At 43.6% G+C, this 20,747-nt stretch overlaps 1 long non-coding RNA gene across 2 annotated transcripts in view; it reads right to left on the bottom strand.

The window, feature by feature from the left end:
- The window catches only part of LOC137383698 (uncharacterized), a 69,128-nt gene that overhangs the window by 16,269 nt on the left and 32,112 nt on the right, over positions 1 to 20,747 (bottom strand). The window contains exons 1-2 of one of the 2 annotated variants that reach the window (XR_010977440.1): positions 12,623 to 12,690; positions 1,910 to 2,191 (exon numbers count right to left, since the gene is read on the bottom strand). This is a non-coding gene — a long non-coding RNA (uncharacterized lncRNA). Of the gene's footprint in view, positions 1 to 1,909; positions 2,192 to 12,622; positions 12,691 to 20,747 lie in introns of those variants that run through there. The other variant, XR_010977439.1, reaches the window with a different exon arrangement.

The raw sequence follows: 20,747 nt of genomic DNA, 5'->3' as shown, positions 1-20,747 counted from the left end.
CCCACCCCCCAGCACGGAGAAAATATTCCTCCTCCCGCCTCCCCACAGGTGTCGCACCACGTTTGCCCGAACGGGCATTCGTAGGCGCGGCATTGTCGGCCGCCCGAATAAAGGTTGGTGTGGTGATTTAGGAGGCGATAGTACCCTCATTAAATCAGGTATGTAAATTAGTTTACATATTGAAATGGGGGTCCCGTCGCCAAGCGGTGGGGCGGCCACCATGAGGCCTTGTCGCCACCGCCGAGATTGGCATGGGGCCTGTCGCCGTCGGGGTCGATGGCAGGCCTCAGCCGCACCGACCTTCATCGCCTCCCCGCCAACGTTCCCGACGGTGGAGGGGCTTTAAAATCCAGCCCACAATGTCTGTTCCGGGGGGTTCTAAATCCAACCACAGAAACTCAGCTATGTTAAGTGCTGTAAAGATTGTTTGAAAGATGTGAGAAGATGGCACAAGCCAACATTGATGATGTCAGATTTTGTCTTGTTTTGAGATGTAGAGCAGCTGATTTCACAAGCATGTTTTACTGAAAAAAAGGTTTAAGAAACATGAAAATTTGGGAGGCAGGATGTCACCTTCTAGTTTAAACAAATAATTCAATATTTCATTGGACAATTGTAGCTTAAGGTGGATTTTGATAGGACAGTACAACGCTGTCAATGAAACATCCATGCCATCCTTGGAAAGAAAAAGTATAAAGATCATTATAAGGAAAGATTTGGTGCTGTAGTCGGGCAACTTGGTCAGTTGCTGAAGAATACAATCAACAGGAGGTGACCGCTCACCAAGTGATCGTACGTAGAACTTTTCGTAATTTATTTGTGACTAACGGCTGTATTGTAGTGCTAACTTGTGTTCCTGCCAAACCTAGTAAAGATGTTAATGTTTAATTTGAGCTACGAGTGTTGTCTCCTTTTTGCTCGTAAGTCTCATGTTTGAACCGGTCGAGGGTAGATGGTTATGTCTTAAATCTGCTTCAGGCCCGGGACAACAGACCACAGGCTGCACTGCACATGGAGACAGGAAGAGTTAGTTTCAGACACCTCCAGTGCTCCCCAAACAGTTTGGCACGTGGTGCTCTCTGGGTACAGAATGAACATGCACACACCTATTGGTCCCTTCATTCTGAAAAATGTGTGATGTGCAATCCAACTTCTAGCCCATGACTTCAGCCCAGTGAAGGTTTGTTTACAACATATACATGGTAACTCAATGTACATCCAGCTGCAGGGTCCATTTCCTTTGTGTACATACGAACCATACGAATTAGGAGCAGGAGTAGGAAACTCGGCCCCTTGAGCTTGCTCTGCCATTCAACAAGACCATGGCTGATCTGATTGTAACCTCAACTCCACATTCCCACCTATCCCCAATAACCTTTCACCCCCTTGCTTTTCAAGAATCTGTCTACCTCTGCCTTAAAGATATTCAAAGACTCTGCTTCCACCGCCTTTAGAGGAAGAGAGTTCCAAAGACTCACCACCCTCTGAGAGAAAAAAATTCTCATCATCTCTGTCTTAAATGGGCGACCCCTTATTTTTAAACAGTGACCCCTAGTTCTAGATTCTCCCACAAGAGGAAACATCCTTCCCACATTCACCCTGTCAAGACCCCTCAGGATCTTATTTGCTTCAATCAAGTATCCTCTTACTCTTTTAAGCTCCAGCAGATACAAGCCTAGCCTGCTCAACCTCTCCTCATAAAACAACCCGCCCATTCCAGATATTAGTTTAGAAAACCTTCTCTGAACTGCTTCCAACGCATTCACATCCTTCCTTAAATAAGGAGACCAATACTGTACACAGTACTCCAGATGTGGTCTCACTAATGCCTTGTATAACTGAAGCATAACCTCCCTAACCTTTGTATTCAATTTCCCTTGCAATAAATGATAAAATTCTATTAGCTCACCTGAAGCATGTGCCTCGAATACCATGATTATCGCTGCAAAACGTAAAAAAGACAGACAGAACTTGTATTTCTATAGCACCTTTCATGACGTCAGGATGTCCCAAAATGCTTTCCAGCCAATGAAGTCATTTTGAAGTGTAGTCACTGTTTATTGTAAGAAGCGTGGCAGCCAATTTGCGTAGAGCAAGCTCCCATAAACAGCAATGAGATAATGACCAGGTCATCTGTTTCTTAGTAATGTTGGTAAGAGGTCAGATTTGCCTTTCAAAAAAATAATCCAGCCTAAAAATGGAGACAGGGAGAAAATTAAAGTTGTGAAATGACTTGCTGCGGAAGCTGGAGAATGAAAGATTTACATAACTTATTTTAACAATCGTCACACCCTCAGCACTCATAAAAAAAAATAAATGGTTAGAAATAATTACATATTATTCATGCAATGCGTGGGCTCTCAGCAGCTACAACAGATCATTTTGAGCAAACAGCTGATGTCATAACAACAGCAGCAAAACAATCAATAATGCGGACTTGCTCCCGATTCATTTCAGTGAGTGGAGAGCAGCTATTTTCAGTCGATTGATCGAAGTGATTCACACAAAGGTTGGATCATTTTGTGACATGTAAAAATAGTCGCCTATTTCTGGGGCATGTAGAAATGAGCAGCTTGGTCAGCTGCTGTTTTGGTAAAAATAAGGTTACTACATAGTTATTTCTGGTCCCCCTAGAACACTGCGAAAGGAAGTAGAAATAGCTCAACACAATAAAACAGCAACCAGAAGAACAACAACGTACATTTATATAGCACCTTTAACATACTGAAATGTCCCAAGGTGCTTCACAGGAGCATAATCAGACAGAAATTGACACCAAGGCAAAGAAAGAGATGTTAAGACAGTTGATAAATAGCTTGGTCAAAGAAGTAGGTTTTAAGGAAAGGTTTGGAGGAGAGAGCGAGGTGGCGAGGTGTAGAGGTTTAGAAAGGGATTTCTACATCTTAGGGCCTTGACGACTGAAGGCCTAGCCAGGAGCTGCCCAACAAAATGAATTCTGCTTGCCCACACTGCTCTTGATTTCCTCTTCAAATTTTCATGTCTGGTGCTCGTTCGGGGGCCTCTGTACTTGGATGGATGCCCAGTTGATGCTGATGTATTGATGTATTGAGGAGTAATTGTGCTAATTTTCTGATGTAGCCTATGTGGTTTGGATGGTGGTAGAGATAGTGGCAAATGCATGCTTGGACACTGGTCTGTTGGAGGAGTTTGCACCTTGGTTCAAAGGTGGTCTCGTGTTGAGTGTGCATCCTTAATACTTGGCTAACTACTAAAGGGTCTTGGCAGCACAAGGAGGCTCACACAGCTCCTTCTATGGCTTAGTGGGTAAAGATTTTAAATTGGTACAATACTACAATAACAACTTACATTCATATAGTGTTATCAACATAGCAAAACCTGCCCAGCTGCTTCACAGATGGGACTTTGAAATGAGTAGGAGTAGGGGGGGGAAGGGAGCGATATGGCCAGAGAGAGATATTTGGAAGAAAATTTTAAAGGTGAGTTTAGATGGGGAGTTCCAGATAGTAGGGTTAGATGCCTCAACTAATATTTCTCAACATTTTCATTCCTCAAATAGTTTAGACCATGGTTTCTGATATATTTGTACAACTGGTGCTGTCTGTTTGAGGTCAGTTTCACTCACACATGTGTGTGTCATTAGTTTTGGAGTATTCTCCATCTCTTCCCCAAGGATATTGTTCCAATGGACTAGGTGCAGTACTTTCAAATACATTTGAGAATATAGTACATCAGCCCCCTCTGCCACAACCGATGTACACAGTTCTACACTGATGCCAACAGAAGCAAAGTGAACCAAGTATTTCTAAAGCATTTCAAAATAATCTTACACTCTGGCTACTCCACTCTGATTATAGAGTCATACAGCACCGAAACAGGCCCTTCGGGCCATCGTCTCTGTGCCAGCTATCAAGCACCTATTCTAATCCCATTTTCCAGCTCTTGGCCCATAGCCTTGTATGCTATGGAGTTTCAAGTGCTCACCTAAATACTTCTTAAATGTTGTGAGGGTTCCTGCCTCTACCACCTCTTCAGGCAGTGCGTTCCAGATTCCAACCACCCTCTGGGTGAAAACATTTTTCCTCAAATCCCCTCTAAACCTCATGCCCCTTACCTTAAATCTATGCCCCCGATTATTGACACCTCCACTAAGGGAAAAGGTTTCTTCCTATCTAATCTATCAATGCCCCTCATAATTTTGTATACCTCAATCGTGTCCTCCCTCAGCCTTCTCTGCTCTACGGAAAACAGCCCGAGCCTTTTCAGTCTCTCTTCATAGCTGAAACGCTCCAGCCCAGGCAACATCCTGGTGAATCTCCTCTGCACCCTCTCCAGTGCAATCACATCCTTCCTATAGTGTGGTGCCCAGAACTGTACACAGCACTCCAGCTATGGCCCAACTAGCATTTTATGCAGCTCCATCATAACCTCCCTGCTCTTATATTCTATGCCTCGGCTAATAAAGGCAAGTATCCCATATGCCTTCCTAACCACCTTATCTACCTGTGCTGCTGCCTTCAGTGATCTATGGACAAGTACACCGAGGTCCCTCTGACCCTCTGTACTTCCTATGGTCCTACCATCCATTGTATATTCCCTTGCCTTGTTAATCCTCCCAAAATGCATCACCTCACACTTTTCAGGATTAAATTCCATTTGCCAAGGCTCCGCCCATTTTACCAGCCCATCTATATTGCCCTCTAATCTGAGGCTTTCCTCCTCAAAATTTACGACACCACCAATTTTGTAAATGATTGTAAATGTAAATAGAGACCAGGGTGTCTGGGTTTTAGAGTCATAGAGAGATACAGCACTGAAACAGGCCCTTCGGCCCACCGAGTCCGTGCCGACCAACAACCACCCATTTATACTAATCCTACAGTAACCCCATATTCCCTACCACATCCCCACCATTCTCCTACCTACCTAGGGGCAATTTACAATGGCCAATTTACCTATCAACCTGCAAGTCTTTGGCTGTGGGAGGAAACCGGAGCACCCAGCAGAAACCCACAGGGAGAACTTGTAAACTCCACACAGGCAGTACCCAGAACCGAACCCAGGTCGCTGGAGCTGTGAGGCTGTGGTGCTAATCACTGCACCACTGTGCCGTTTTGTAAATATATGTCTGCGTCTTAATATAATAATATCATCTCATTTACTATCAATAGCTGAAGTGACAGGTCTTACAGAGTTCCAGTTAAAAGAGGAAACAATGCAGATCAGGAGTTTGCATCATCTCAGGTTGAAGTACGGCTCAACGTTTAAACAAATAGCAATTGTCCTGGTTTATTTCAGTCTGCTGTCCAATGCTACATCTACTGTATGTTGGAGAACAGCTTTATAGTTTAATTCTCCAACACCAGCTTTCACTCCGGCTGATGTAGAAATTTATACTTTGGGGCAGATACTGGAACTGCCAGAATTACAACAGTAACTTATATCTACAAAGTGAAGCGGCAGATGCATGTGGCAGATCTGGTGAACTCCTGCAGTAACTCGAGCGTGGAAATAGGCCAGGACCTGGGATAATAAAACAATGTTTCCTTCGTTTTTTTCATCTTCTGTAAGAAAACAGCTGGAGAGAGAATTTGAATGAACTGTAACTACCTGAAAGAAATAAGGTTAGAATGCAAGAAAAGACAGTGATTGAGGAAGTAGAAGCTGGAGCAGATGTGACTGTCTATCATTAATCACAATGTAAAGAAAAGAGAGACTTGCATTAATACCGTAACTTTCATGACTTCAGGACATAAAAGAACATTACAGCCAATGAAGTACTTTTGAAGTGTAGCCACTGTTGTAATCGAGGAAATGTTGCAGGCAATTTTCAGACAGCAAGGCCCCACAAACAGCAATAACCAGATAATGTGTCCTTAAGTGAATAAACATGTTGTGTGATTGCCTTTAAGAGTGATGTCCCTTTAAGATCTTAGTATGATTGACTAGGGGCAAGATCCCTTGCTCTTCATTGGAATAGTGCAATTCAAACTTGTACGCACACCAACTTGAGGCTCTGGGGTGGGAACCCCCATACATCTGTCTGAGAGGTGAGAGTGCGAACACTGAGACACAGCTGACACCAAAGTAGCCTAAATCAAGAAGGAATAATAGAGTAGATAAGATCATAACATATGATTTTAATACTATAAAACTCAACATAATTAACAGAAGGAAAGCTAGTAAGTAGAAGACATAACTGAGACTTATCTAGTGAAAGGATTAACACCAGACAATTGAAGCACTGACCTATAACAACAGGCTCCAGCTGTAGCCTAATGGAAAACTACTGGACAGAGAAACCCTGAAGAGACAAGGCCTAATATCTGTACTGCAGAATTTCGCAAAATTGATTTTAGTCATTGTTACATCCAGGTGAGAAAGGTGTCTAGGGGTCCCTCTCAGCCTTCACCTGGTCTTACCGTAACAGGATTTAATTTTAAACACATCTTGTTTTTGTCTCGCCCTTGGTGAATCCTTATTCACCACTTTCCAATTATAAAGCAAATAAACCAGCACCAACAGGTTTTCTTAGGTTTAAAGAAGAAAAGTAGAAATTTATTAAACTTAAACTCTAATTCGGTTGACTCCTACGGATGCATGACATGCCCACACGAGCATGCATATGCGATACACACATGCATATAGAGACAGAAAAGAGCAGAAGAGCACACAGTACTCCAGCTGTGGCCTAACTAGTGTTTTATACAGTTCCAGCATTGCCTCCCAGTTCTTTCATTCTATCCCTCAGCCAATAAACGCAAGTATCCCATATGTCTTCTCGACCACCTTACCTACCTGTCCAGCTACCTTCAGGGATCTGTGGACATGCATTCCAAAGTCACTCTGTTCCTCTACATTTCTCAGTATCCTACCATTTATTGTGTATTCCCTTGCCTGAAGAAGGTATTTGAAACCCTGTGGATTGATTCAGTCTCTGTTTTTTTTTAGAAGCATTTGTACCATTCATTTCTTCTGGTGTTCTTTTCCTTCTTGTAAATAAAAAAAATGACAAGCTTTAGCCTGAATTATACTGTTTGATGGCATATGTTGAGTGGATGGGAGAAGTGCTGGTGTTCAGTCCATGGCGATCATCAATGCAAAATGTTGTGGTAAATGTGTAACTGTTAATCCTATGGCATGCTACACCCATTCAAACTAGGTGCATCTGCGCAGATTCTGGATCATGAATGGAGTTCTGCTTGTAGAGACTGTTCTTTCTCCATAAACATAAGAGAGTTGGAAGAGTAATACTTGATATTTAAATTGGTGCTAAGGCTATTAGACCAGCAACAGATCTAGATTAGCTCCAGCAGTCGTGGAGGAGCCTAGAACTAGGGGGCAGAGTTTCAGAATATGGGGTCTCCCATTTAAGGCAGAGATGAGGAACGATTTCTTCTCTCAGAGGGTCATTAATCTTTGGAATTCTCTACCCCAGAGAGCAGTGGAGGCTGGATCATTGAACGTATTCAAGGCTGAGCTAGACAGATTTTTGATCTACAATGGAGACAAGGCTTATGGGGGACAGGCAGGAAAGGAGAGTTGAGGCCACAATTAGATCAGCCATGATCTTATTGAATGGTGGAGCAGGCTTGAGGGGCCGAATGGCCTACTCCTGCTCCTATTTCTTATGCTCTTATACGACTAAAATATTAGCTGATAACAAATAAAGCTTTTTAAAGGATTCTGGCCTGAATGGCAGAATAATGATACTACAAGCCTACCTTGGAATGAAGAAACAGGGAGAGAGAATTAAATGCTCTGTTAATTATCAGTGCCAGTAGTAGCCATTCCGCCCCAGCGTACAGGGAGCTATGGTCCTCTCAGATGCACAAGGATCTATGGATCCTCTCCAGTGCACAGGAGCAAGTTTGTGTCCTCTCCAGCACAGAATGGACTTTGGGAATCTGTTAGAACTGAAAGCTTCCTTATAATGTAATTTGCATTGCAGCGCTGAATAGATTTAAGTGATAGCACAATTAAAGATAGAATAATTTCCACCATAAGCACAATCAAATTGCCCCTGATGGAAGTGATGCTAATACAAACAGAATAGAATGAAACCACAGGTAAGTCTCAATCTCCTTTTCTTGTTAGTTTGGGCCTTTCATGCCTAACCATGCTAACTGATCCCATTTGTTTTCAGGCAGCACCGAGCAAGACTGCTTGCAACAGATGGGGACAGGCCACGCTCGGCTGGCTTGGTCAATGTTACTGTTCCGGTAGAACTCTCCATGGTCTGGCATTTCTACTGGAGCACTCAATACACACAGCAGATGGTGAGAGGCTGTGTTACTCCCCTTCCACCCTGTGTCTCTCCTCCATCTGTACAACACCTTGCCATCTCTGTGTCTCTATTCAGATGCCATTTGTCTCATTATTCGGCCAGTCATATATGAACATTGATTTCAGCTGAAGAGGTTGCTAAATAGACCAAGAGAGCTGATACTCCTGCTTTACTATTGAATCTGTTCCACCTCCTTTTCAGGTGGTGTATTCTATAGTATATGGTAAATGTGACATCTGTACACACTTCCTGCTTATTAAATGTTACTTTCTGTTCGCACATTTTTGGCACAACTTTATGGCAACATTTTGCATCATAAGTTCCCCTGTCTTCATTTACAAAGAAAACTCCCTATGAAAGATTTGCTAGAATGATACAACAAGTGAAAGGTTATACCCATCAGGAAAGATTGAACAGGCCGGGGCTCTTTTCTCTAGAAAAGAGAAGGCCAAGGAGAGCCTGATCAAGGTTTTCAACATTATGAAAGGGTTTGATAGGGTAGATGTGGGGAAGATGGAAGGTGTCATCAACAGTGCTTTCAAGTGACACTTGCTCAGCAATTACCTGCTCACTGACGCTCCGTTTGGTTTCCACCAGGGCCACTCAGTTCCTGACCTCATTACAACCTTGGTCCAAACATGGACAAAGGAGCTGAACTCAAGATGTGAGGTGAGAGTGACTGCCCTTGACATCAAGGCAGCATTTGACTGAGTATGGCATCAAAGAGCCCTAGCAAAACTGGAGTCAATGGGAATCGGGGGAAAACCCGCCACTGGTTGGTGTCATACCGAGCACAAAGGAAGATGGCTGTCATTGTTGGAGGTTAATCATCTCAGGCCCAGAACATCACTGCATGAGTTCCTCAGGGCAGTGTCCTAGACCCAACCATCTTCAGCTGCTTCATCAATGACCTTCACTCCATCATTAGGTCAGAAGTGGGAACGTTCGCTGATAATTGCTCAATGTTCAGTACCATTTGCAACTTCTCAGATACGGAAGCAGCCTGTGTCCAGATGCAGCAAGACCTGGACAACATCCAGGCTTGGGCTGATAAGTGGCAAGTAACATTTACGCCACAGAAGTGCCAGGCAATGACCATCTCAAACAAGAGAGAATCTAACCATCTCCCCTTGATGTTCAATGGCATTACAATTGCTGAACCCCCGTTATCAACATCCTGCAGTTCACCATTGACCAGAAACTGAATGGACCAGCCACATAAATGCTGTGACTACAAGAGCAGGTCAGAGACTAGGAATTCTGCAGTGAGTAACTCACCTCCTTTCTGCCCAATGCCTGTCCACCATCTATAAGGCTCAAGTCAGGAGTGTGATGGAATATTTTCCACTTGCCTGGATGGGTGCAGCTTGAAACCATCCAGGACAAAGCAGACCACTTGATTGGCACTCCATCCACCACCTTCAACATTCACTGCCTCCACCACCGATGCACAGTGGCAGCAGTATGTACTATCTACAAGATGCACCGCAGCAACTCACCAAGGCTCCTTCGACAGCACCGTCCAAACCCACGACCTCTACCACCTAGAAGGACAAGGGCAGCAGGTACATGGGTACACCATCACCTGCAAGTTCCCCTCCAAGCCACACACCATCCTGACTTGGAACTCTATCGCCATTCCTTCACTGTCGCTGGGTCAAAATCCTGGAACTCCCCCGCTAATAGCGCTGTGAGTATACCTACACCCCAAGGACTGCAGTGGTTCATGAAGGCAACTCTCCACCTCCTTTTCAAGGGCAGTTAGGGATGGGCAATAAATGCTGGCCTAGCCAGCGATGCCCACATCCCACAAACGAATAAAAAAATGTTTTCACTTGCTTAGGAGACCAGAACTAAGGGCCACAAATATAAAATGGTCACTAACAAATTCAACAGAGAATTCAGGAAAAACTTCATTACCCAGAGAGTGGTGAGAATGTGAAACTGTGAGTAGCATAGATGCTTTTAAGGGAAAATTGGATAAATACATAAGGGAGAAAGGAATAGAAGGATATGTTGATAAGGCTAAATGTAGAAGAGTGTGTGGAGGCTCATGTGGAGCATAAACACCTGCTGAGCCGAATGGCCTGTGTTTGTGCTATAAATAATACTATGTATGTAATACTATGGAAACTTGTCCCACTGCCAATTCCACACTTGTGAGAAGCGGCACTTCAGTTCCTTCAGTCTCCCATCTCCTCAGCTTATATTTCAGAGAAACGCCTGTACTCTAATCAACTCAACTTTTCCACTTCCCAAATTGTCCTAGGTTTTACCATTTAACTAACAGTAATAGGAAACCAAAATATTACCGAAGTATAATAGATTTTTGTTAGGCAAGGGTATAAAGGGCTATGGAACCAGGATGGGTAGATGGAGTTAAGGCACAGATCAGCCATGATCTAATTGAATGACTCGAGGGGCTGAATGGCCATCCCCTGCTGCTTTGTTCCAATAAGGAAAGAATGTATGACTTTAAAATGGGGATTGAATTGTATCTTCATATTTTTGTTCAATTATCTTCTGCCATTGAGCCCCACTTCACCTGAAGACTATACTTGGTTTTAGCTCCCCCATGTGCAATGTCACAGAGGAGACACTCACTTCATAAATTGTGCAACTGCCAGAATGGAATGTATCTTTAAAGTGGCATTAAATAATTGAATGGCAATACTTCGGTGATTCTTTTAATGAAAAGCAGCCAAACATCAAACGTTGTTTGCTGCACATCTCTCACTTCAGTCAGTCTTTGTCTTACACCATCATCCCTCAGGTCACTGGGTGTCATTGAGCTGCATCACAGAACAATAGCCAGCCCCTAAGATCTGTGGCTTGGAGCTGGGGACGAATGCAGTAGGGATCCCTGGAGAAAGCAGATGACAAGATAAATTTTCCATTTTTTATTCTTCAGCAAAAGAAGAAATGAAAGAGAGAGAATGTTTGATACTATTCCTTGTCTTTTGTATTCCACTTCGAACCTCCAGGGATAAATATCCCCGACTCAATCAGAAATGTCAGCAAACAGATGCTTCTCTTTTACACTGAAGCCAAGCTGCTGGAAACTGATGTAAAACATACAGATAAAAAGAAAGACTTCACTCTTGTTACATCAGCAAATGCAAACCAAGAAACCCGATGGACTGTCTGGTAACTGGGGGAACGATGGTGCCTGAGGCAGGGTAGAGTGGGGCAAGGGGGAAGAGAGGGATGGGGGATGAAGGGCAGAAGTGTTTCGTTGTAATACTCTGACCATCATTGTGAAGGGCAGGTTTGACGGACCAGCTGGTCTTCGTTTGCCTGTCAATTTTTGTATGTTCGTATGCTTCTACTTGTTAGAAGTGCTGCAGCATTCAAATATTTTCAACAGTATGGGGGGGATTAAAAGGGACACTGGGCTGTTCGAGTATAAATTAGTTGCAAAGCAGAGCTGCCTAATTTGCAATAATAACTTCAAAAGGATTATGCACAAACTATCCCTGGCTCTCATTCCCAAACCACTGCATGGAATTATGAAGTGCAGCAGTTTACCATTCAGATGTTTCAGGGATGACTTCCAACAATTCCTAAACTTGATCGGGTAAACTTCTTTATTTATTTAAAAACAAAGTTACTACATGTTGCTTTGTAGGTAAACAAAACATTATGATTTACAGCTTTCTATATATCCATGACTAGGTAGCTAAAGAAAGAAAGCATTTTCATTTATATAGTGCCTTTGCATTTTCATTTATATAGTGTCTTTCACAATCTCAGGACATCCCAAAACACTAACAGCTAATTGATTATTTTTGAAGTGTAGTCACTGTTGGAATGCAGGAAATACAGCAGCCAATTTGTGCACAGCAAGCTCCCACAGACAGCAATGAGGTAATGACCAGATAATATTTGTCATGATGGTGGTTGAGGGATAAATATTGGCCAGGATACAATGGAGAACTCCCCTGCACTTCTTAAAATAGTGCCATGAAATCTTTTATGTCAACCTGAGCAGGCAGATGGGGCCTCAATTTCATGTCTCAACTAAGAGACGGTGCCTCGGACAGTGCAGCACTCCCTCGGTACTGCACTGAAGTGTCAGTCTAGATTACGCACACAAGTCTCCAGATTGGGGTTTGAACCCACAGCCTTTGGACTCAGAGGCTAGAGTGCCAACATTGAACCATGGTGGACAAGGCTACCTAGAACTCAACCATTGCATATTTAACTATCGCTGCCTTTGAATTGACCTCTGCATTTACTCAACTGCGATTAGATTTTATAGCCTTAAAAGGACAAATTTTACATGATCTAATATTCCTAACATAAACCAGTATATCACGTTCAGCAAACATGAACCTAGGCCAATTAACTACTTACCATCATAAAATTGCAACGAATGTGTGATGCCAATGCGGTACGCGGTCAGGACCCAGAAACAAATGCGATGTTGGAGTCCCGACACTTCAATTGAAATCCTATCCACAGTGAGCAATACCTTGGGAGATTTGCCAGTATCATAAAATGGTACTTTTATCAAGCATTTCCTGTCCCTAATTCTTTTCTGTTACAGTTCAAGTGTTATCCTCAAACTTCTGCGTCACAAAGGAAGTCTTCAGGAACACAAAATACCCAGGGCCAGAATGTTTGAAGCCTCTTAACTGATGCAGAATGAATTCACTTTGCTTAGTAAGGAGTCACTTAGGGGAGTCACTTAGTCACCCTGCCCCACCCTGCCAACGGAAACTGGGCCCGGGTGGGGTATTAGTTAAGATGGAGAAGGCGACTTAGCCATTTTATCCATTGGCTTCCTGCTCTGATCCGGCTGCTACAATTTTAAATTATAGTTGGAAAGGACACCCACAGGAAGCCAGCGAGGTCCTTTTTTTAAATATGCAGATCAGACACCGATGAAGTCACCCAGGCCTGATTGCAATATTAACCCATGGCCTGAGAGGGCGAGCAGTGATGTCATTGGAAAAGAAAATCGGAGATGGTGTAAAACAGGCTGAGCATTCGCTGTGAGACCATTTTGTGCTACAGTTGCAGATCAGTTTCACCCCCACAGCCATGTTACATGATGCAATGCTCTGTTCTTACAAAACAGCCATAGTATAGGTAGACGAGCCAAAACAAAAGCAACAAGACTTAACAAGCCTAATGAAGGCAAATGGAGTAAGGCAAATTCTAGCTGTGCAGGATCTGTGCTGCAACAGAAGCTGCACCTCAGTAAAGGTCTGAGGGGGGAATTTTAACCTCACCCCCTCGGTGGGAAGCCCAAGGGATTGGGTGGAATGCCAGTTCTACATTCCACCCAATATTGGTCTCCACTGACCAACGTTGCACCCGATCCCATCAGTTTCCCGACGGGTGGATGAGGTTAAAATTAATACTGTGTTCAGCTGAAATTTTATACTATGGTGTAAACAGAGTCATCATATAGTTAACCAGCCCTGATATCCTCGTACATTCTGTGCGATTAATAAAATTCTGCATCTGTGTGGCATTCTGTTAACAAAATGCTAATGAAACAGATGACATTGATTATTAATTCAGGGAAAAATTACAAAATAACTACAAGTCAAAGGACACATTAAAAAAAAACCCTCAAAGATAATTTGATAACAAATCATTACTTACTTCTTCAATATAATCACATCCTGGCCTGCAGAAAGTTTTAACCAGCTAATGCCTAACGGATCCATGCTGTATCTCAACAGTTTGCTTACAGCTGTGCTTAGAGACTTTAACCTGACACTTTTCATGGGCTTTTCACCAGATTTATCATTACAGTCGAGTTTGAAAAGTGTTAAGTGTTATTGCTGACTTTTGTCTGAATACTCTGTAATCATCCGGAGGTCAATCCTTGTACCCTCCAATCGATAACCAGGCAAAGGGGTCATTAGACTCTTTCAGCGTTCCAAGTGAGTGAAGAGGATATCTAATTGATTGGTGAGGCTAAGAAGCAGCACCTCTTTGGCTTCCTTGTCTCGAGAGACAATGGGTAAGCACCTAGAGGTGGTCAGTGGTTTGTGAAGCAGCGCCTGGAGTGGCTATAAAGACCAATTCTAGAGTGACAGACTCTTCCACAGGCGCTGCAGATAAAATTAGTTGTCGGGGCTGTTACACAGTTGGCTCTCTCCTTGCGCTTCTGACTTTTTTCCTGCCAACAGCTAAGTCTCTTCGACTCGCCACTCTTTAGCCCCGCCTTTATGGCTGTCCGCCAGCTCTGGCGATCACTGGCAACTGACTCCCACGACTTGTGGTCAATGTCACAGGACTTCATGTCACGTTTGCAGATGTCTTTAAAGCGGAGACATGGACGGCTGGTGGGTCTGATACCAGTGATGAGCTCACTGTACAATGCATCCATGGGGATCCTGTCATCTTCCATGTGGCTCACATGGCCAAGCCATCTCAAGAGCCACTGGCTCAGTAGGGTGTATATGCTGGGGATGTTGGCCACCTCGAGGACTTCTGCATCGGAGATATGGTCCTGCCACCTGATGCCAAGGATTCTCCGGAGGCAGTGAAGATGGAATGAGTCAAGACGTCACTCTTGGCTGACATACTTTGTCCAGACCTCGCTGCCGAAGAGCAAGGTACTGAGGACACAGGTTTGATACACTCGGACTCTTGTGTTCCTTGTCAGTGCGCCATTTACCCACACTCTCTTGGCCAGTCTGGACATAGCAGCAGATGCCTTTCCCATGCGCTTGTTGATTTCTGCATCGAGAGACAGGTTACTGGTGCTAGTTGAGCCTAGGTAGGTGAACTCTTGAACCACTTCCAGAGCGTGGTCGCCAATATTGATGGATGGAGCATTTCTGACATCCTGTCCCATGATGTTCGTTTTCTTGAGGCTGACGTTTCGGCCAAATTTGTTGCAGGCAGCCGCAATCCTGTTGATGAGTCTCTGCAGACTCTCTTCAGTGTGAGATGTTAATGCAGTATCGTCAGCAAAGAGGAGTTCCCTGATGAGGACCTTCCGTACTTTAGTCTTTGCTCTAAGACGGGCAAGGTTGAACAACCTGCCATCTGATCTTGTGTGGAGGAAAATTCCTTCTTCTGAAGACTTAAAGGCAGTGAGAAGAAGATCCCAACCAGTGCAGGTGTGAGACCACAGCCCTGTTTCACGCCCCTTAGGATAGGAAAGGGATCTGATGAGGCGCCGCTATGCTGAATTGTGCCTTTCATATTGTCATGGAATGAGGTGATGATATTTAGTAGCTTTGGTGGACATCCAATCTTTGCTAGAAGTCTGAAGAGACCATGTCTGCTGACGAGGTCAAAGCCTTTGGTGAGATCTATGAAAGCAACATAGAGGGGCATCTGTTGTTCATGGCATTTCTCCTGTAACTGGCGAAGGGAGAACAGCATGTCAATGGTGGATCTCTCTGCTCGAAAGCCGCACTGTGCCTCAGGATAGACACACTCAGCCAGCTTCTGGAGTCTGTTTAAAACGACTCAAGCGAAGACTTCCCCCACTATGCTGAAATTTCCCCTATTCTGCAACAACAACTTGCATTTATATTGCACCTTTTAATGTCACAAAATGTCCCAAGGTGCTTCACAGGAGTGTTGTCAAACAAAACTTGACACTGAGCCACATGAGGAGATATTAGGGCAGATGATAGTGAGGGGCGACTCTATGTGACGGGATGGAAAAACAAGGATGAGAATTTTAAGAATTGAGGTATTGCCAGACCAGAAGTCAATGCAGGTCAGTAAGCATTGGAATAGTAAAGTCTAGGGATAACAAAGGCATGGTCAAGGGTATTATCAGCAGAGGAGCTGAAACAGGGCAGAGTAGGGCAATGTTAGAGGTGGTAGTAGGCAGTGTTGGTGATGGACACCATCATCAAAGTTGTGAATGGGTTGGTTCAGCCTCAGACAGTTGCCAGGGAGAAAGATAGAGTCGGTGGCCAGGGAATGGAGCTCACTGGGAGAATACTGCACCTAATGGGATCCAGAACCACATGTTGAGGAGCGCATTAAAGCTTGGGGCAGCCGCTGCAAAGGCTCAATGGGGAAAGATCACTGTGTAAGGTCCTCCTGCCATAGTTTAATGAGGGGCTGAAAACTGTCTAAAACCCCTCGGGCTGTAAGCACCATAGAATCTTTTTTGGTATGTAATGCAAATGTACATTGTATATAAAATGGAATGGCAAGTGTAGTGAGGCACCTCATGTACTGTATTGATAGAAACTGATCTTTATTTCACTTTATGAAATGTCCAATTTGAATTGTTTTGTCATGTATTTTTACAAATTTTAATGAATAAAGTATATCTTTGGACAAAAATATACTGCACCTAGCAGAATTCGTAGGTTGATTGCCTCTTCTGTTGCAGCCGTACTTTCTTGGAAGAAAGTCTCTGTGGTCATCCCGAGCCGTGCTTTCTTTTGTGAGCAGCTGTCAGCATCTTACATTTACAGCAGCATATGTTATGGACATGGAGGTGTAGTGGCTATGTTGCTGGAGACCAGCAACCTGGAAATCATGAAAAAAAGAAGACTTGCATTTATATTGGGCTTTTCACAACCACCGGATGTCTCAAAGTGCTTTACAGCCAATTAAGTACTTTTGAATTGTAGTCACAGTTGCAATGTAGGAAATACTACAGCCAATTCAAATCTCCCACGTTCATGGAAATCCGCAAACCTAAATTAAATAAATCTAATTGTAGGGTGGTAGCAGCAAAAAAAAGTCAGATTGTTCAAAATAGAATTTGGATCATGAATGCTTTTCAGGGAAAGAATCCTCCAATCCCTATTCTGTCTGTCCTGTGTAATAATCTTGTTTATACTACTGGCTGGATTTTATCGCAGGTTTCAGGACCCCGACATGGGGACCAAATGAGGCTCCTGAGCCTGCACTTGCCAGAAGTACTCCCGCCGGCGCAATCTTCCCAGAGGTGACCTCCTAGTTGGCCGCCTCCGCGTTCACCGTTAAGGACAACAGGTGAGCTCTCGATCCTGCCAGTCTACTCAGAGGGCCAGCAACTCTGGAGCCATGGCAGCCCCACTGGGACAGTAGGCGCTGCTGAAGCAGGCCAGGGACAGCGAGGGCACCTCAATATGGAGGCAGCCTCAGAGACGTTCATGAAATTAAGAACTGAGAAGCTGGTAAGGCCCCTCGGAGTGGAGGGGAAACCCCTCCGGAGGATTAGCTTGTACCGTGACTGCGGCCTTTCATGCCCGCGACCCCATCATTGGGGCCTGGAGCCTCTGGCCACCTCTATTGAGCTGGTGGCCTCTGCACCTGCTGAGGGGTCGCTCCGCCGGGGGCAAAATGTGGGCAAGGCCAGAAAATCGTTGCTAATTGGGGCCTTAATCATCTTCATTGTCTGCCCATCTCTTTGGTACAGGCAGCTGATCCACTTCCCCAGCAGCGGAAACGCGGCTGGACCCATCCTGAGGTGACTCCCCCCTACTTTCTTGACCCCCCCCCCCCCCACCCCTGGCAACCCCATCTCCATGGGACCAGGAAAATCCAGCCCTATTAGGTTGACTATTAAGGGGGTAATTTTGATTTTGGTCTATAGTGCAAATCGGGCGATATTGGATCAGCTTCCCGACTTTCATTTCCATCAGTGGAGACAGGATTAGCTCAGTTTGAATGGCGCAAAACTAGGTGCCAGTGTTCACATCAGGGGCTGCTCCTATATGAATGGCCCATTGGGTGACACGCTGACCCACGAAATTAAAACCCAGCACATGCTGCTACTTTCAGGAGAGAAAAAGCAAGATGAGAAAATTTAGGGTAAAAAAAATTCGAAGATAGTTTACTGCAGCTACATTTAGAAAACAGCTCCTAAATAGAAAAAAAATCCTTCTTGGCATTTGCTGCCAGTGGATAAATGTTGTTCTATTTTAAAGAAATGCTGATAAGTCCAAATGCACACGATTCATATCGACCTTCTATACATTCGGAAGAGAACGCAAGATGCCTATTCTGTACTGATGCCTGAAATGCAAGGATATTTTTCAATGGGCAGAATCTTCAGGAAGGTTTTTTTCTTGCTTCTGTATTTGAAGGAATGTTTAATATTGACAATACAGTTTACTTCAGAAGGCAAGTCAATTGATTTTTTTTCCCGAATGGCCACATCAATAGGGGCCACCACCTTTTGCAAGTCCAAAAGATGGGAGGGTTATGATGTGTACTTTGTCATGGCTCAGTGGGCAGCACTCTATCCTCTAAATCAGAAGACTGTGGGTTCAATGTCCCACTTCAGGGACTTAAGCAGAAAATCTAAGCTGGCAGTTCAGTGCAGTACTGAGGGAGTGTTGCATTGCCAGATGTGGTGTTCAGATGGATTAAGGCCCTGTCTTCCACTTCAATTGAATGTAAAAGATCCCATGGCACTGTTTGAAGAAGAGGAAGTGAGTTCTCTCCAATGTCCTTACCTCATAACAAACAGCATTATAACAGTTAATCTGGTCATTGCTGCTTGTGGGAGCTTGCTGTGCATGAATTGGTTGCTGTTTTTCCTATGTTATAACAGTAACTACATTTCATGAAGTACTTAATTGGTTGTTCAACGCTTTGGGGTGTCAAGTCTTTCATTTTTTTTAATATAACGTTCTTTAGTCCTGAAACCAAAGAATTTTCATGTAACCAAACACAGATTGAACAATACTTTAAAAATGCAGACTGTAATATTAAATGTTGCTTCAAGGCTAAGAGTTTGTGGATGATCACCACATAATTTTGATATAAAACACATTAGCCGTAAACAACATCCACTTGCCATTACTTGGCTGCACTCCATGTCTTTTAAAATAGATGGTTCAGATTTAACAAGTGCTGACATGTATAATTCAGCAATTCCATTAACCACTTACTGATCCCATGCTGACGCAAGGCAAAAGAAGAACAGAATAGAACTTGGAATATGAACTACTTTAAAGGGTGTTAAGATCCCGGAACAGATTTTGCTGATGCATGTCAAAATGCTAATGCTGCAGTCCGCTGTTCAAATCAGACTCCTACATCCTGGGAGAGTTGGCAATGAATTCAAAGTGAGAGGTCAAAGTTGACGTCTATTGCTTCTGATGTGGTGTGTACTTCAAATGCAGGATGGATGGAACAAAGGCAAGCTTGCAATCCGACAGCATCTTAACGTTTCTCTCAGTAGCACCCCAGAGCAGTTCACACAGAATTAAATACTTTTTGATGTGTATTGTTAACGCAGACCAACTCAGTCGCCATTTTGCGAATTGCAAAATCCTGCAATCAGCATTAAGTTGAATGTCTGGTTTTACTATCGATAACCTAGAAAAATTATTTTCTGAATTAATGGGGATATCATAAGACTCGTTCATTATTTTCAATGGACCTGGCTTAGCATTTCTCACCAGTTCAGTTGGGCAGAGCTGGGTTTGTTAAATGATTATCATTGCTGGGTATTCTCACTGAAGCATTAAATTGGTATTTTCAAAAGGGAAAACAAAAACATTTTTAGATATTATAGTCATTTTTCTCCTCCTTTTGCTCCAAGCTTCGTCTTTCGCTTGAGATACGTGATTATCTGAATGTTAACAACCAGCTGACCTGCTTATGATTCTCTCAATCAACATATTTATCGAATCTATTTTTTAAACTTTGTATCCAGCAATCTCCCTTGAAGGCAGCTTTGAATTTACAAATACTTCGCTTAATGGAGAGAACAGGATCAGATTTGTCTGAATTTGCACCTGAATCCAATGTTCATTTATGAAATGGCTTCAATTATAAATCCAATAAGGAATTCAGGAGAAATGTCTTCACTCAGAGTAGTGAGAACGTGGAACCTGCTACCACATGGAGTAGTCAAGGCAAATAGTATAGATACATGTAAGGGGAAGCTAGATAAATACATGAATGGGAAAGGAATAGAAGGATATACGGATAGGGTTAGATGAAGTATTGTGTGAAGATGTGCTCGTGTGGAGCATAAACACTGGCACAGACCAGTTGGCCTCTTTCTGTGCTGTAAATTCAAAGTAATTCTGTGTAATTATACTTATCAATGCTGCCTGCAGAAGATCCTACATATCAAGTGGGAGGCCAGGCACACCAACATAAGTGTCCTCCGACAAGCATCGAGGCTGCGATTATCCACCATCAGCTTCGATGGGTTGGTCATACAGTTCGGATGGCAGATACCAGGCACCCAAAGTAAGTCTTCTTCTCTCTGCTCAAGCAGGGTAGACACACTGGAGGAGGATAAAAGAAGCATTTCAAGGATGTGCTGAAAGCCAACATGAAGAAATGCAAAGAAAATCAACTCTTGGGAGACCATTGACCTAAACCAAACCAGATGGAGGCAGAGTCTGTGGGAAGGATCCTAGCATTTTAAGTCCCAACAATGACAAAATGTAGAGGAAAAGCAAGAGCGGTGGAAAGAACAAGCCATGAGCCGAACTAATAATACACGACCAGACATCACACATGACAACAAATGCCCTACCGACCATAAAGTCTGTAGGTACCAAATTGACCTCATTAGCCATCTTTG

The sequence above is a fragment of the Heterodontus francisci genome, chromosome 24 (assembly GCF_036365525.1).
Source record: "Heterodontus francisci isolate sHetFra1 chromosome 24, sHetFra1.hap1, whole genome shotgun sequence".
Taxonomy (NCBI): domain Eukaryota; kingdom Metazoa; phylum Chordata; class Chondrichthyes; order Heterodontiformes; family Heterodontidae; genus Heterodontus; species Heterodontus francisci.
This window is presented reverse-complemented; position numbering and strand designations above follow the sequence as displayed.